Source organism: Macaca fascicularis, chromosome 10, assembly GCF_037993035.2.
Source record: "Macaca fascicularis isolate 582-1 chromosome 10, T2T-MFA8v1.1".
Classification (NCBI taxonomy): Eukaryota; Metazoa; Chordata; class Mammalia; order Primates; family Cercopithecidae; genus Macaca; species Macaca fascicularis.
Genome location: NC_088384.1, coordinates 88,556,642 through 88,574,119, shown reverse-complemented (window position 1 = coordinate 88,574,119; position 17,478 = coordinate 88,556,642). Strand labels below are relative to the sequence as shown.

The following is a 17,478-nucleotide window of genomic DNA, read 5'->3' as shown; positions in this document are numbered from 1 at the left end:
GCCATGTGAACGAGTCAGGAATGCTTTTGACTACAGGCCCCCAAACCCAGCTGACTATAGCAAAACATGAAGTTATTTTACCCTAAAACAAGAAGAATGGAGGAGCCGCCGCTGGTGCCATTTTTAACGTTGGGTTGGTGTCTCTGTGATGTTGTTAAGTCTTTTCCTCATGGTTGCAAGTTGCCTGCTATTGCTCTAACCTTGTCCACGTTCAAGGCATTGTGTTGTCTCATTGCTGCAAGAGGGTCACGTGGTTCCCAGTTGTAAGGGAGGCTGGGAAAGAAAGAATTTCATGTTTCTACCCTCTGGCTGAAAAAGATAAGAGAGAATGTTGATTCAGGGTATAATATCAAGAAAACTGGTTCACAGTCTCTGCCATAGCCTGGGCACCATCAACTAAACTTTGACAATCGCTTTGGGTGTTGAGATGCCAAAGGCTTGGGCAGAGAAAAAGAATGGTAAGGAAAGGAAACGGGGGAAGTGGGGAGGAAAGAGAAGAGAGGAGAGGGAGGCAGGCAGGGGAGCAGGAACAGCAATTGTTGGGGGCCTTCTGTGTGCCAGGTACCCCCCAGACACATAATTCAGTTCCTCAGCACACAGGGACACTGAGGCTCAGCTTTAGAGAGCTTAAGTAATTTGTTTTTGTGTGTGTGGGTTTTTTTTTTTTTTTTGAGATGGAATCTCACTCTGTGGCCCAGGCTGGAGTGCAGCGGCGTGATCTCTGCTCACTGCAGCCTCGATCTCCTGGGTTCCAGTGATTCTCCTGCCTCAGCCTCCCAAGTAGCTAGGATTACAGGCATGCACCACCACACCCAGCTAATTTTTGTATTTTTAGTAGAGACCAGGTTTCACCATGTTGGTCAGACTGTCTTGAACTCCTGACCTCAGGTGATCCACCTGCCTTGGCCTCCCAAAGTGCTGGGATTATAGGCATGAACCACCGTGCCTGGCCAGTAATTTGTCTGAAGTCATAGAATTAGTAAGAAAGAGAGCCCTAGTCTCTCCAACCTTAATGCTGTTATTTCTCAAGGGAAGGGGTGGGGAGAGAGAAAGGAAAAAGAAAGCAATAGTCAGGGTAGGGACAAGCTGAGGCCGCAGCAGCGCTAGCACTATCGGCTCCACGTGGACAGACCCAGGTCTGCTTATCTCACCACCGCGGTCCCTGCACCTGGACTGGGCCTTGGAATATAGTAGGGGCTCAGTAAATGCGTGTGGACTAATGATGGAGTTATTACTTAGTTTTCATAGTACCATCATGATCCATAACTAAGATTCGGGCGGTGCTCTGTGCCCGGCGCCAGTCCAGCCCTCTTCAGCCATCACAGCAACCTTCAAAAACAAGCCCCTGCTGCTGCTGCCTCATTCTAGAGATGAGGAGACCAGGGCTTGGAGAGTCAACTCACCTGCCCGAGTTCACACGACGAAGGGCCTGAGTGCAAACAGAGCGTGTCCACAGCCGCCCACTCCCCTCCACACCTGAACATGACCCCCCATACCAGATTCAGCCCCAGAAAGGTCCCCGTGCAGCATCCCAGGCCCCAGAGCCTTGGGCCATCATCCACACCAGACCTGGGGGCTCTGTCACGAAGAGACTGAGGGCCCTGGCAGGAGGTGCTACCTGCCCCCTTCTCTTGGTAACCTGCTCCCGTTTCCCTGCATGGCTTCCTTGGACCTAGTGAACGTAAGCTAGTCTCGCAGCCCCACAGCCCATGGAGGGTCCTTACCTCTGCTCACCTGCCGGAGAGCCAGCTAGAGTTTCATCCCTTAGGCTTCCAAGGCCAGCCTCCTTCCAAGGCTTGTATGGAGAAGCCCTGGGGTCCATCCCGAGGCAGGGCCTCACAGCAGCCCCAGCCCATTCCCAGGTCCTGGCCCAAGGGAAATCTCTGGCTGCATCCAATTCGCTCTGGTGGGTTCCTCCTTCTGCTCTGCTGGAGGTCAGTGAAGCACAGCACCATGTGGCCTGGCTCAGTGGTCTCACCTTTGCAGGGCCTACCACACACCCTGGAGACCCACACATCTTAGTCCAGCACAGCCACTGGATTCTAGCTCCATGACTGTGGACGTGTCCTCTGCTCTCTGAGTGCCAGTTTCCCCACTCTTGGGTGACTGAGCGAGTCACTTAATCTTCCTCCCAGAAGCCCTTAGACTTCATGTGCACAATGGCAATGAATATCAACCTTGTTATTTGGTGGATTAAATAAGATAACACATGAACACTGCCCAGCACAGGTACCTGGTGTCCAGTGGGTCGCAGTAATTGACTACAACGAGCTCCAGGCTGCTCAGCCATGGAACCTGGCCTGGCTTGCTGCTTCCCCTTTTGAAACTTCTACTGAAGCATAAAGCACATTCAGAAAAGAGCACCCATCACTCAGTTTCACAGCTCAGCCAAGTTCACAAACTGACCCCACCTCCTGTGACCCATATCAGATCAAGAAACAAAACATCGGCTGGGTGCAGTGGCTCAAGCCTGTAATCCCAGCACTTTGGGAGGCCGAGACGGGCGGATCACGAGATCAGGAGATCGAGACCATCCTGGCTAACACGGTGAAACCCCATCTCTACTAAAAAATACAAAAAACTAGCCGGGCGAGGTGGCGGGTGCCTGTAGTCCCAGCTACTCGGGAGACTGAGGCAGGAGAATGGCGTGAACCCGGGAGGTGGAGCTTGCAGTGAGCTGAGTTCTGGCCACTGCACTCCAGCCTGGGTAACAGAGTGAGACTCCATCTAAAAAAAATAAAAATAAAAAAATTCGGCACCACCCCAAAGACCCTTGTGCTCCCTCTAGTCACTGTCCCTGGGCCAGGGTGACTACTGACCTGACTTCTAGGAGTATACATTGATTTTGCTGTTCTAGAACTTTATAGAATGGAACTGTACAGCATGTGCTCATTTGCTCACAAGCATAAGTGTGTGAGAGTCATCTGTGTTATGGCATGCATCAGTAGTTTGTTTCTTTTCATGGCTGAGTAGTATTTCATGGTATGGGAGCGCCCATAATGTATCCATCCTTCATTGGTAGACATTTGGGAGGTGTTGTGAATAGTGCTGCTATGACTAGCCTACCAGTCTGCTATGTGTTTTTCTTCTTTCCTTTCTTTCTTTCCAGACAGAGTCATGCTCTGTGGCCCAGGCTGGAATGCAGTGGCACAATCACAGCTCACTGCAGCCTTGATCTCCCAGGCTCAAGCAATCCTCCCACCTCAGCCTCCACAGTAGCTAGGACTATGGGTGCATGCCACCATGCACAGCTAAATTTCTTTTTGCAGAGACAGGGTCTTGCTATGTTGCCCAGGCTTATCTCGAACTGACTTCAAGTGATCCTCCCAAAGTGCTAGGATTATGGATGTGAGCCACCATGCCCGGCCTACTATGTGTTCTTTAGGGAACATCTGTGTTCATTTTATTGTGTACACACCTGCAAGTGGAAATGCAGGGTTGTGGCTGGCCTTGGTGTTTTCTCTGAGCCTCTCCAAGGGCACTAGAAAAGAAGGGAGGGAAAAGAGGCGTGTGCATTACCCATGAGAGTTACAAAGTGTGGCCTGTGTCCAGGATGGCCCGCTGCATTCTGAGCTCTGTTGAAGACTTCAGAGCTGTGTTGGCAGTGGGCAGAACGGGGCCTGAGTGATGCATCCCTACTGTGTGCAGGGTAACTCTTCTAAGAACCTGTCCCAGCCCTCAGAGCGAATGGCCCAGTTGGGAAAATGAAGTTTAATGCAAGAAACAGGAAGTACCACAAATGCATCAGTTCAGAGCCAGCTGGGCGGCAGTCTGTGGAGGGATGTTGATTTGCCTGGGATGGAAGTTGTCTTTGTTGACAGCCCAGGCACCTTTCCACCTCAGGAATACCCATGCATCCTTCAGTGCCCAACTTCAATGTCACCTCCTCAGTGGAGCTCTCCCAGATCTGCTACGTCCTTCTCACACCCTGGGCACTTCCTTCCTAGAACGTTTCAGGACTATCCAGTACAAATTGGAATACACTGCCCATGACCCACAGGCAGGTCAGGATCCCATGACGTCACTTGTTTAATTTCTGTCTCCCCTGCTGGCCTGGAGGCTCCCTGTGGTCAACCCTGAGTCCGTATTGTTCATTGCCATGTCACCTGCACTTGTCATGGTGCCTGGTGCGTGGTAGGGCCTCTGTACATATTTTTGGAAGGTACACAGGCCTAAAAACATGTGTGGTCAAAGCATGGAGGAGTTGCACATGGGTGACTGGGGGACAAAAGATGGTGAGTCCATCTGCAATAGAGTTCCCAGAGAGGAACTGAAGGAAATAAGGCCAACAGGGCAGTGGGGCCTCCCAATGCCAGACCAGAGAGAGCTATAACTCGATTCCCCCCGTGACTGGGAGCTATTGAAGGTTTTGGAATAGGAGAGTGACATGACCAGAATTAACTGATGACATTTTAAAGCAAGACTTTTTGAAAAGGAGAATAATGAAATTGTAATTTTTACCTTTTATCGTGGTTTTCGGGAGAATGTATTTCAACAAGTCAGGCTCAGTTAGTTGTATTTGTAATGGAAAATTTATCTAAATGGAGAAGAATGAGGAAATAGTATTGGACTGTTTCTCCTAGATTTCAGCAAAGGTGTCAAACTGACTGTGAGGTTGCAGGCTGCTATGCAAAAATCAGTTAATATAAAGAACAAATGGATAGTCTGCGCTGCGGCCCAGCCTGCAGGTCAGGTGTTTTGAATCTAGGCACATGTGAAACCCTGGTGTTCTCCACGTCCTCCTCTTCCAGCCAGATGCCTTCCCTACTTTCCACCTGTTGCAAGCCTCCCACCTTCTTTGGTTCACAGTAAATGTCATCTCTTCCAGGAACCTTCCCTCTCACCCCCAGTCCCCCAGGAGAAACATCTCTCCTTTCTCCATAAATATGCTGCACCTAGAGCACCTCTTGGCTGTGATACTGCTTTAATTATTTTTGTTATGGTGTAGGCAGGGACAGTTTATGGGGTGGAGATGGATGCTAGCCCTACCTAGTAGGAAAACATATATATATATACACACATATATATATATGTGTGTGTGTAATGTGTGTGTGTGTGTGTGTGTATATATATATATATATATATTTTTTTTTTTTTTTTTTGAGATGGAGTCTCTGTTGCCCAGGCTAGAGTGCAGTGGCATGATCTCAGCTTATTGCAACCTCCCCTTCCCGGATTCAAGTGATTCTTCTGCCTCAGCCTCCCCAGTAGCTAGGACTACAGACACGTACCACCACGCCCAGCTAATTTTGTATTTTTAGTATAGATGGGGTTTTACCATGTTGGCCAGGCTGGTCTCAAATTCATGACCTGAAGTGATCTGCCCGCCTCAGCTTTGCAAAGTGCTGGGATTACAGGCATGAGCCACCATGCCAGGCCAGAAAACATATTTTATTTATTTATTTATTTATTTGAGACGGAGTCTCACTCTGTCGCCCAGGCTGGAGTGCAGTGGTGTGATCTCGGCTCACTGCAAGCTCTTTCTCCCAGGTTCACACCATTCTCCTGCCTCAGCCTCCCAAGTAGTTGGGACTACAGGCGCCCGCTATGACGCCCGGCTAGTTTTTTTGTATTTTTTAGTAGAGACGGGGTTTCACCGCGTTAGCCACAATGGTCTCAGTCTCCTGACCTTGTGATCCGCCCACCTCGGCCTCCCAAAGTGCTTGGATTACAGGCGTGAGCCACTGCGCCCAGCCCAGAAAACATATTTTAAAGCCATAATACTGAGACAGGAATAGGTAGATCAACAGAATATAATAAAAATCCATACATAATAGAAAATTAGTATAAGATGACATTTCCAATTAGTGGATAAAGATGAGTTATTTCAAAAATGATATGTAGGCCGGGTGCAGTGACTCTTGCCTGTAATTCCAGCATTTTGGGAGGCTAAGGCAGGAGGATCACTTGAGCCCAGGAGATTAAGCCTGAAGTGAGCCAAGATCGTGCCACTGCACTTCAGTCTGGGTAGCAGAGTGAGACCCTGTCTCAAAAATAAAAAATAAAAGATGGAATTAACACCACTTAGAAAGCCATTTAGAAAAAAATAAGCTAGATCCCCCACTTTGCTACTTACATTGAGATAAATAACAGATGGAATAAAGATTTAAATGTAATGAAGATATAAAGTTTCCAGAAGAAAATATGGGCGAATTACTTTTGTAATCTTAGAGTGGAAAAAAAACTTTTGTTTTAACCTGGAGCCCTAAAGCCCTAAAGGAAAAAACAAACAAACAAAAAAAATCAGATGATATAAAAATGTAAAATTTCCATATGGCTAAAAAAACTTGTCATAAACTAAAAAGACAACAAAAGGAAAACATATTTGCAAAATACATGACAAAAGATTAATTTTACTTATTTCCAAAAAGTTCTTACCAAAAAAAAAAAGACCAACAATTCAAATAGAGAAATTGGCAAAGGATATGAACAGGTTATTCTCAAAAGAAAAAAAAAAGAAAGAAAAAGAAATACAAGTGCCCCATAAATACACAGTGCACAGAAACATCTACTTACATTCCCAAGTGAAGAGGAGCAAAGGAAAATAAGAGACAGCATTCTTTGCCCCTCAGATTGACAGAGATAAAAGAGATTGCTAATAGTAAGCAGTGACAAGTATGCCGCGAAATGAATGCTGCTAGATATTGCTGGTGGCAGAGTGAACTGGTGTAGCATTTGGAGAGAGGGATGTGATCCTGACTGTGCAATTATGAAATGTACAATCCTGATACCGTTGATGATAAAAGCTACTATCTACCAAGCACTCCCTCTGGAGAAAAGATCAAGATGTCTTTTAGGATCTAGCCTTGGCAGTCACACACGCTCATTTCCACAGTATACCACTGGTTCCACAGCCCTGTGCGTTGTGATGGTACCAGGGTATGAAACTGGGCGGTGAGGGTCATCATGGGCCATCTTGGAGACTGTCTAACACAGTTTGTAATCTCAAAGGGAAAAATTCGGTGCCAAATGCTACATTAAACACATGTTAAACATAGTGGATCTTTGGAAGGCCAAGGCGGGTGGATCACTTGAGTCCAGGAGCTTGAGACCAGCCTGGACAACATGGTAAAACTCCATCTCTACTAAAAATACAAAAATTAGCCAGGCATGGTGGCGCATGCCTGTAATCCTAGCTACTTGGGAGGCTGAGACACAAGAATGGCTTGACTAAGTCAGGGAGGCAGAGGATGCAGTGAGCCAGGATCATGCCACTGCACTCCAGCCTGGGTGACACAGCAAGACTCGATCAAAAATAAAACAAAACAAACAAACAAAAACATTGTGGATCATGTGTAGATGAGGAAACGGATGCTTAGAGAGGTTTAGGTATGGTGTCCAAAGTCATCCATCTAGTGTCAGAGCCAGAATTTGAACTAGTCCCATCTGACGACACTCTTTCCATTGGACCTCCTCGCTGGCCTCCTTGTCACCACTTCTGCTCCTTTATAATCTCATCTCCCCGATCTAAAAACGTAATTCACATTGCATCCTCTCCTCACTCCCAGTGTAAAGCCCACACACCTCACGGGGTCAGGGGGGGTGTTCAGGATGTTGGACACTTGGCCCTGTTTGCCCCCCGACGCTCATCCCTCCCGTCCTCCCCATGGCCCACATTGCTCTAGCCACTCTGGCCACTGTTCCCTTCCTCAGCAGCTTTGCACCAGCTGTTCCAGTGCCCCCAGGTCTTCACCCAGATGTGAACTTCTGCCCTCTGGGGATTAGGACACCTAGTGGCTCCCTCCTGGGAGAGCTCTTCCCTGACCACTCAGCCCAGAGCCCACCCTGGCCTCCACCCTCACTCCACCTCCATCCTCTGCCTCTCCCCTACCCGTTGTCCGCACCTCACTCCTCTACAGGATCTAAGAAGAGTCACACATTAAGTTTAGTTGTTATTTCTCTCTCTTTAATTCTTTGGAGATGGAGTTTCGCTCCTGTTGCCCAGGCTGGAGCGCAAGGGCATGATCTTGGCTCGCTGCACCCTCTGCCTCCCGGGTTCAAGCAATTCTCCTACCCCAGCCTCCCGAGTAGCTGGGATTATAGGCATGCCCCCACCGCGCCCATCCAATTTTGTATTTTTAGTAGAGACCAGGTTTCACCATGTTGGCCAGGCTGGTCTCGAACCCCTGACCTCTGGTGATCCATCCGCCTCGGCCTCCCAAAGTGCTGGAATTACAGGTGTGAGCCACCTGTAATTTCTCTTTCACCTCATCATTTAGAAAGTCAATTAGTGACAATGAATGTTTTGTAGAGTCCACGACTATTGTGTTGTGGAGTTTCTCTTTCTGGATTTCTTGTCTGATTGTCTCTTGAGGAGCAGATTCAGATGAAGCACGTTGGGGAAGCACACGGCTCAAGTGATGCTGTGTCTTCCACTGCCTCCCTTCAGGAGCCGAGGACATCATGTCTGGTGGCCCCACTTTGGAGGCTGCTGAATTTGATCACTTGATTGGGAAGTGTCTGCCAGATCGCTCCATTGTGCAGGTACATTTTCTCCTCTGTCATTAATACGTCATTTGTGGGGATAAATTTTTTTTAATGCTTTGACATGCTTGAACAATGTCTGCTGTGGTCACATTAAGATCCTATTTGTCCTAATAGTGGCAAACCAGAGTCCCATGGCCAGGTCCCTACCTGTGGGACATGCTCACTTCGTATGGGAAGCTGCATGAAAGGGGTTTGCTGTTTAAAAAGCCCCATCAGAGCATACCCCAATCATCTGTTTACAAAAGCACCCAGTGTCTTCAGAGGCTGGAGGGGACCTGGGGCAGCATTGCCCCCTCCCTCCCCTCCGAAGCAGATGGGAGCAGCTTTCTTTGCCATGTTCTCCTACCAGGCTGGGGCCAGAAGAAGGGACACATCACTGGGAGAATTAGTAGTCAAGAAACTAGGTCACCTGATTCCTCGTTGGGACTCATGCTGTGGCCACTTTAAGGAGGGGGGGAGTGGCACAAGGACACTGCAAACAACCTACACAAGGTTACTCCAGGAGTGGCAGCTCCTGCAGGAATAAGGATCTGGGAGATTTCCCAGGGTTTCAGCACACACACATGAAAACTCGCCTAATTTGCGGTGCTGCTCAACAGCCAGGTTTCTGCAGGGCTCTCAGCTGTTTTCTGTGGGTTGAGCAGGGCTGGGCTGTTTTATCTCAGGGATAGTAAATGAGTTCACATTTCATGCCTACAGAAAATCACTGCTCTGCCCTCCTGGGCAATACTAGCTCTCTTTTATTAGTCAGAGAAGAGGTGGGTTATCTGGGTTCAATTCCACCTTTGAACTTCAGTTGGATTTGGCTTTGTGTTTCAAGCTCAGATGTCCACCACTGCTGTGAAATAGTAATTCAGGCCAGGAGAAGTCAAAGGTCTCTGGAAATGTGGTGGGGAAAGAGGGAAATCCTGAGCCTGAATTATCTCATTTTCAGAGTGAGGATGGACAGTTCCCACGTTGGAAACACTCACATTTCCTGGATGAACTTAAGAGCTGTGGCCACCAGTTCATTCTAAAAATCATTATTGGGCACCAGCATGTGTGGATAAAGAAAGCCTCCCACCTGCCCCACACCACTGAGGATGAGAAGATCTAGTAAACCGGGGAGAGTGAATTGGTTTGAAAACACATTTGATTTCAGGAATAAAAGGTGCTAATGAGTAAATGTGCCTAAACCCTCTTTTAAAAAGAAAGTGTGAGTTTTCTATTGACAGCAGAGTCTTGAGCATGTGCGGAAGGAAGCCTGCGTGGCGCTAATGTGATGTCTTGTCATCGTTTTATTTTCCTGACGGGTAAACGCTGGGCTCTGAACCTGTGGGGTTGTACTTCCCACTCGCGGCTGTAGAGGGAGCCTTGTTTACCACGGATTGTTCACAATGCAAAGCTTTCAGAGGAAGAAAGAAAAAGGCTTTTTACAGAAAAAAAGTTGGAGGGTTAAAGGCAGTCTGTTTCAAAATTGCAAACAATTGCGGTGGCTGTCTCGTTTTCTCTTCTCTGCTGGTTCCACCGTGAATGAATGGTAGCGTAAAGAGTCAGTAGAAATTGCCCTTCCTCTTCGGGTGCGACCAGAGGAATCAGGAGGTGGGATCCTTATCGGGGTTTTTTTAGTGTTTTGTTTTGTTTTGTTTTGTTTTGCAATTTCCCCACAGAATTCCACGAGGGCAGCTCCCCATCCTTGATGAAGCACAAGCTTTTTTCGAGGCTGATCTATGGTAGCGGAGAGTCTGGATTTGTAGGGGTGGGGTGGGAATGGGTCCCCTGACCCATTTTCTCCATCGGGGTCTAATTCTGCGGTTTGGTGACAAGCGTGTTGCTTTTCGGGCCGAGTCCGAGGTTGCTCGGAGGTCCAGGGCCCCCATCCCGCGACGCCCGTCCCGCCTCCTCCGCCCCGGGCAGGGGTCTGTCCGCCGGGGGGACCGCATCTGGGCTCCGCGTGGTCCCCCTCCCCGGCGGTGCAGTCTCCGCGGACAGTGCGTGCCCGGGTCTGGGCTGGAGCGGCGTCCCCGAGATTATCTTATTACTTTACAACTGTGGCTCGCGCGCCGTCAGGACCCGGCCCCGTGTGGGCTGGCGGAGCACAATGACCGGCAGCCGGGCGGGGGCGGGCACGCCGGCGCGAGCGGGCGGCGGGCGCTCAGGGTCGCGTAGATGTTTGGGTCGAACAGGTGAGCGCCTCCCGGACTCTCGGGCGCCTGCGTGGGGCAGGGAGGAGGGCGGAGGGGGTGTAAACTAAGTGGTGGGAAAGAGACAAAGGAAGAGTGAAGAGCGAGACGGTACGGAGGGGGAGGGGGAGGGGCGCGCAGGGGCAGCCGGTGGGCAGCGCGCCGAGGAGCTCGAGCTTGAACTTGATCAAGCACCGGGGGCCCTGCCGTGGGGGTGGGGCGGGGGCACGGCCTAGAGCCGGCCACGTGCCTGGCTTTCCCAGCCCGGGGTCTCGCTCCGGCCGCCCGGGGGAGCCGAACCCCGAGGCCCGGCAGACCCGCCCCACAAGTACCCGCGTCCCTGGGGACCCAAGAGACGCACTGGGGTCGAGGGCTGCCCGAAGGGGCCCCGGACGCCGAGAGTTCCTGAGGGTGCCTGAGTCACTTTCTTTGGGCCAAGTCTCCTCTCCTGGCCTGACTGCAGACAGCCTGCCGGGTGCCCGCGCCCCCCAGCCCCCACCGGACCCAGAGACCGCGGCCTCCGGGAGCGATGGGTAGGCACAGATCCCAGCGCCTTCTTTCCGGGCTCAGCCCCTTGCAAGGATCTTCCTCGAAGCGCTTCCCCCTTAAGAGCGCTCTCCCCACCGAAGCGCACGGCGGCGCGTCCAGCGCGCCCTTATCCCCCCCTACCTGGCCCAGCGCCCCCTCCTTCCTCCTCTTCTCCCCCCGCGCCTCTCTCCCTCCTTTCTCCTCTCCCCTCTCCCTGGGTGCCTCCTTTTCCTCTCTCCCCTTCCCCCCCGTGCCCACTCCTCCCTCTCACCCGCCCCTCCGCCACCTTCTCCTGCTGCTCCTCCTACTCCCCCTGCCTGCGCCCTCCCTGCGCTCCCCTCCCCCCGCCCCCGCCCCGTGCCCGGTCCCGCCCCCCTCCCCCGCCTCCCCGTGCCCGGTGCCCCCTCCCCCTTCCTCCGGGCCGCGGCGCCGCCGCCGCTGCCGCCGCTGCTCGCCTGGGCCCTCCTCCTAGCCACCCCCGCCCCCGGGCCGGGCAGTGACGCGCCGCGGCGGTGCCAGCCCCTCTCCCCGGGCGGCCGCGGCGGCAGCAGCAGCAGCAGCAGCTGGAGCTGTGGGGCTGTCACCGCCGCCCGCCCCGCTCACTCGCGGATCCCGACCGCCCATCTCCGCCTCGCCTCCCGCCCAGGTACGGAGTCCGGCCAGGATCCCGACGATCGGGCCGTTTCCGGGGCCCCGGCCGCCGCCCCCCTTCTCCGGCTGCTGCCGCCGGCCGTTGAGCTGCGGTTAGGGGGGCGGGGGGCTGGGGGCGGTTCTGGGGAGGGGGGCGCAGGGGGAGCTTCCTTTGCCAGGGCTGAGGAAGGGGGCGCGGGGGAGCGGCTGCGCCCTGGGAGGAGTGGGCTGGGGCGGGGGGCGGGTGAGTGTGCCCCAGAGTGGGGGGGGCGATGAAGGCTGCATTGTGGGGGCCGCGGGGCGCCCGAGAGGTGTGTCTGGCCCCGAGCGCCCGGGGTCGCGGGGCGCACCCCATTCCCGGGGTGCGCGCCGCGAGTCCTGGGGGGCTGTGATTGTGCGCGCCGCGCCGCGGTATTGTGCGACGGCCGCTCGGTGTGCAGCGGGCTCGGCACCGCGTCCCGGGGAGGGAGGCGTTCGCTGGCGGCGGGGTGGGAGCCGGGCTCGGGTTGCCGCGGCCGCCACGAGAAGGGAAGTGGACTGTGTTTGGGGATGTGAGGACGGGAAGCGTTGAGTGGCAGGGAGGGGTTCCCCGGCGCGGCGCGGGGAGTTGAGACGCGGTTTGCAGAGTTGAACCCACTTCGGCAGGCCCGGGTCCTTCCCGGGAGGGGACGGGGTGTCCCTCTCAGGTGCACCGTCTGACCGGAAGCCGCGGGCGTCGGCGGCCCCTGGCGAAGGGGCCTTCCTTAATGAGGGGACACGGCGGGGCGGGGGCAGCCGGCCGGCTCGAGGGCGCGCGCAGGGGTTAAGTTGGATTTACACCTCCGCCCGCTCTCTCCTCCTTCCACCTAGTCCTCAAGGCTGGACACTTTGGGTGGGGAGGAGGAGGGAGTGCAATCCGCATATTTATTCCAGCCACTCGGGAGCAGAAGTGACCCTGCTTCCACCCAGAGCTGCGTTTGCCCGAGTCCGGCCGTCCCTACCGGGCTGCGCTTCCTGGGGGAAGTTCTCATTAAGCCTCGCTAATTAGCATTATTCCTGTAGAAAGGTTAAGGTTAGACCGTCCTTTTCCTTATGGGAGGCCCACCCCCTCCTCCCCATTCCCTACTCCCTCCCCTCTCCCCAAGAGCACAAAAGCACAGAAAGAAAGTGTGAAGAGGCTCAGATCAATGGAGAAGCCACAAACCCATTAATTCAAATGGAACCTTTTTTCCCCCCTCTAAAACATTGATTTTCCTTTCTGTCTGCTCTGAGGGGAGATGAATAACCTCCTGATTTCACCTGAAATGGTGTTTGGACTCTGTGATTTCCTCCCCTTTCTGAGAAGGATTGTGGCTTGAAATAGATTGTCCCTTGAGATAAAGCCCTACTTATCCCAGAATCAGCTGGCAACCCCAGCCTGCCCCCACCCCAACTCACACACACCAAAAAGGGGGTGTGCGGAGATGTGTTTGGGGGACCTCATGACTCTTCTGGGGAGAGCCGTCTGTGTGATGGGACCAGGCCCCTGTCTTGACCCCTGACACAGGCCAGATTCTGGACTGAATTGGTCTGGGGAAAAGGCCCATTTATGGCCCAGGCCCCCTGGTAGTTTAACCCCCCGGGTAGTAAATTACCCCTTCATTGGAAAGCCATTAGGGCCTAAATGTGTCCTTGAATAATATCAAGCTCCTGTCTAATCCAGGCTCAGGCTGAGGCTTGCTTAATAGAGCAGGGTTTTAAGACAGCACCTCTAGAGCTGGGCGACGCCACCCTATTCAGCACCTTCGTGCAGCACAGTGGGAACAGAGATCACTGCGGCCTTCCTCCCAGCTGAGAAGACGCCTTTGGGGAACTTTTCCTGTGGCGGCTACCCTGGGGCTCTGTGGAGCTGGACCGCCTGGGAGTTGCTCAAGAACTTTTTCTGTGTTGTCTGGGTGCCTTTCTTGGAAGGACAGCCCTGCAGGGGATTAGCTCACAGCGGCTCCCTTCCAGCCTTCCTTTTGGCTGGAAGATCCCTGTCTGCTGAAGCTCCTCTCCCCAACCTCACTTTAAAGAAACCCCTGTTAATGGCAGGGTCTGGGGTACCAGCGAGGCCCTCGTGGTGAGGAATGCTGATGGGGAGCAGCCAGGTGCCTTTGCTTAGGAACAAAAGCCTGTTTTCCACTCGATATACAGTGGGAAGGTGTGGGAAATGCTCACTTCCAGCATCCAGGCGTCCATGACAGCAGGGACAACAGGACCACATGTAGATGGGAATACGCTTCTGACAGACGCGGTGTGTGTGTGAGTGAGTGTGAGGGAGAGACAGCGAGAATGACTCCAGTATGGTTGGTGATTGGCTGTGTCTCCGCTCTCCCTGCCTCATATTTCCCAGAAGAGCTGGTGCTTGCATGGCTAGTAAGCAGAGGAGGCATGTTCGCAGGAAGGAGTGGAATTGTGCAGGGAGTGCTGGAAGGCTGGCCTCCTTCCCTGGTGGCTATGTGGGCTTGGGTTGTAGCCATGAAGCAACAGCTTTGGGACCCCACACCCCCAGGAGCTCAGACCACCCTCATATTTCATATATCTGTGGCGCAGACCACCCTCACATTTCATGTGTGCAGCCCTTTCACAACAAGGATTTGAACCCCTGATGCTTTAGATCCTGGGGGTTTTTCGTCTCCTATTAATAAGCCATCTGATGAACTGAAGTGGTTAAGTTGGGGTCACATGCGGTTCAGTACCTTCTTGGCATGCTCAGAAGGCTGTGTGTGTAATGCTCGCTGACATGGAGACAAGGGGGAGAGTCGCCTCTTGCGGAAGAATGTCCAGGGCCTGGAAGGGGCCTGCAGGTGCCCAGAAGGTGGTGCCTACCAGTGGGTTGAGAAGAGACTCCACTTTGGGATAGAGCTGGTGCTGGGGCAACCGCCTGAGGCTGGTGTTCTTCCCAATGGGAGCTTTAGCCTCCTGTCGAACAAGCCTGGGGGCTTTCTAGAGAGGGGTCTCTTTCCTGCTCGGCCCAGAAACATCCCCTGCACACCCCTGCCCCCGCCTTCCTCTGAAACACACACCCAGGGCTCCTCGTCAGGGCTCATGGCTTACAATTGCACTAAATTCTCAGCAAATCCTCCTCCTTTTCTTTCTCAAGCCGTAGAGATAGAATTACAGCTCTCAGGAAGGGTCTGGAAAATACTGTGTGAGGCACGCCCCAGGATCCCGGGTCCTGGAGGATGCAAATGGCTCAACTTCAGAGGCACCAGGAACCCAGTTGCAGAGAAATTGACCCCAGTTGTAAAATAATCAGGTTACTGATAGCACCTGCCCGTAGTTACAAGCCATGGATACAGTCCCGTTTCCACCATTTCCCCTCTGGTCTCCCGTTTTCTCCTCCTCCTGGGCTGGGCAGTGGTTGTGCTAGTTACCCTGCAGAAGAGGAAGGGCCTCAGAAGCTGGGTGGAGAGAAACTGAACCTGCCCATGAATTTTGGACTGAAGATAAGAGCAGGGAGGGTCTGGTCAGCTCCTCTCCCTCTGCCCCAGAGGCAGGGCTCCCAGGTTGGGGTGTGTCCCAGAGGCTGACTGGGTGCTACCCATCTGCCTGCCTAACTCTTAAGTTCCCTTTTCAGAAGAGCATTTGGCTTTGGCTCTATTACCCTGTGACCCATGATGGCTTTGGTGCTGGAATAAATGATTGCTGGGTGGGCAAGGCCACGGGCTTCAGGGTTTCCAAAGGGCAGAGGCTAGAGAAACCGGGGGGGTAGCTGACTGGACAGTCACATGGGGCCTGAGGAGAGGGAACCCAGAAGTAATAGACTGCACACACTTTTCTGTTGTAAATAGAGACAGGGTCTCACTGTGTTGCCCAGATGGGTCTTGAACTTCTGGCCTTAAGCAATTCATTCACCTCAGCCTCCCAAAATGTTGGCATTACAGGTGTGAGCCATCGCACCCAGCCCACACTTTTATTCTCTAAGTTTTGTTGAAGTTTGTTAACAGAAAGGGAGAAATTAGCCCCAATTCATCTGACATTCCAGAAGGGAAAAGTAAGAGGCACCCTGTGACCTCTGGGTGAGCCAGTGAGCACCTTGGGTCTCTGAGCAGGCCTGAGGCCTTGGTCACTCTCCAACCTGCACCATTGCCTCCAGCATGGCCCTCTGGACTTGGGTGTATTTTCCCCTTCTGCACAGTCGTCGTTGACAGATTCTGATCTGTGTGTACCTGTAACTGCCTTGTGATTAGCCTGCTTCTCCAGCCTTGGCTTAGGGTGTGAGTGAGGGACTGGAGCTATAGTCTGCCCATCTGCGACTGGGGGGCTTATACCCATGAACTGGACCGTGCTGGGCCAGACAGGTTGCAGAGGGTCTTGGGAAGTCTTCTCTAGCTCAGCCCTTGAAAGTGTGGGTGTTGAAGGGTTTGTGTAAGTCTGACCAAAACTTATTTTTGTATCGTGTGTTTTTGAAAAGTTAGGCTTAATAGACTTGATTTCTCACTTAAACAAAAAAATTGCTGTAGCAGCCAGGTGTGGCAGCTCACACCTGTACTCCCAGCACTTTGGGAGGCCGAGGCACTTGAGCCCAGGGGTTTGAGACCAGCCTGGGCAATATAGTGAGCCCTTGTCTCTACAAAAAATTAAAAGTTAGCCAGGCGTGGTGGTGTATGCCTGTAGTGCCAGCTCCTTGGGAGGCTGAGGCAGGAGCCTGGGGGCTCGAGGCTGCAGTTAGCCATGATTGCACCACTGTGCTCCAGCCTATGTGACAGTAAGATCCTGTCTTTAAAAAAAAGCCATAGCAGTGAAGATATCAGAATCTTAGAACTTCTTTCACAAAACTGGGGTTCACCTGGCAGAACCCTGGAGGCTGTGGGAAAACTCCTTGGGAGCTGGGGAGAGAACAATCATTGTTAGGTAACGAGGCAGTGTGTCCACAGTTTCTCCCCACTGCACCTACAGATGGGTCAGAATTTTTGCTGGTCCCTTTTCCTAGCTAACAAGGCCTGGTGTGAAGGAACCCTGCCTTGGTTATCTATGTCCCTAGCACAATGCCAGCACATAGTAGATGCTCAATAAATATACATCAACTCATTGAAGAAAGTGAGCATGCATGAGTGTGTATGTGTGTTGTGTGTGTGTGCGTGTGTAAATATAGCCTCATCACCCATGAGTTCCCTCTGGGCCTCATCTTGAGACACTTGGTCGTTAAGGAATCTGGTTCCTCCCATTGAAGGGAGGAGATGTGGTGAGGTGGCCCATGGTGCGGTGACACTGTGATACAGGCTCTGGGCACAGACCGCCTGGGTTTACACACCAGCTGTGCTGCTGGCTCCGTGCCCCTGGGCCGTTGGGGCAGGCGGGGCAGGCCTCGCAGGGGCAGTTGTCAGAGCTGGAGCTAGGCCTGACATGGGTGCCTGTGTTATGGGGTCTTGGGAGGAAATCTCATAAAACCCTTAGCCTGAAGCCCCGTGCCTGTGGGCACTGGGTGCTCCTCCTAAATCAGGTAATTTTGATGCCAGGTTAGGTGTAGCCCACCTTTTCCCAGTGGGACCCATCAAGGAAGTGAGGGGTGGAGGGGCGTTTGGGTGAGCAGTTCAGTGATGTGAGCCAGAGAAACCCTGGCTGTGTGTGGGGTGGCTGGCAGCAGCAGGAGGGAGGCATTACAGGGCACCCGGCTGCCACCGGCCCACCAGCCTGCATCCTGGGCTTCAGATGCCCTCCATTCAAG

General features: G+C 52.9%; 1 protein-coding gene across 14 annotated transcripts in view; it reads left to right on the top strand.

Moving 5' to 3' along the window:
• NOL4L (nucleolar protein 4 like) overlaps window positions 1–17,478 on the top strand; it is a 147,421-nt gene that overhangs the window by 95,774 nt on the left and 34,169 nt on the right. For 3 of the 14 annotated variants that reach the window (XM_045362742.3, XM_074005025.1, XM_074005030.1), the window contains exon 1: window positions 10,597–10,652. The exons of 4 other annotated variants lie outside the window; for them this stretch is intronic. The gene's annotated coding sequence lies outside the window, so the exon portion shown is untranslated. Of the gene's footprint in view, window positions 1–9,951; window positions 10,069–10,596; window positions 10,653–10,859; window positions 11,183–11,694; window positions 11,824–17,478 lie in introns of those variants that run through there. 7 more of the 14 variants (XM_065522982.1, XM_074005027.1, XM_074005029.1 and 4 more) reach the window with 3 other exon arrangements.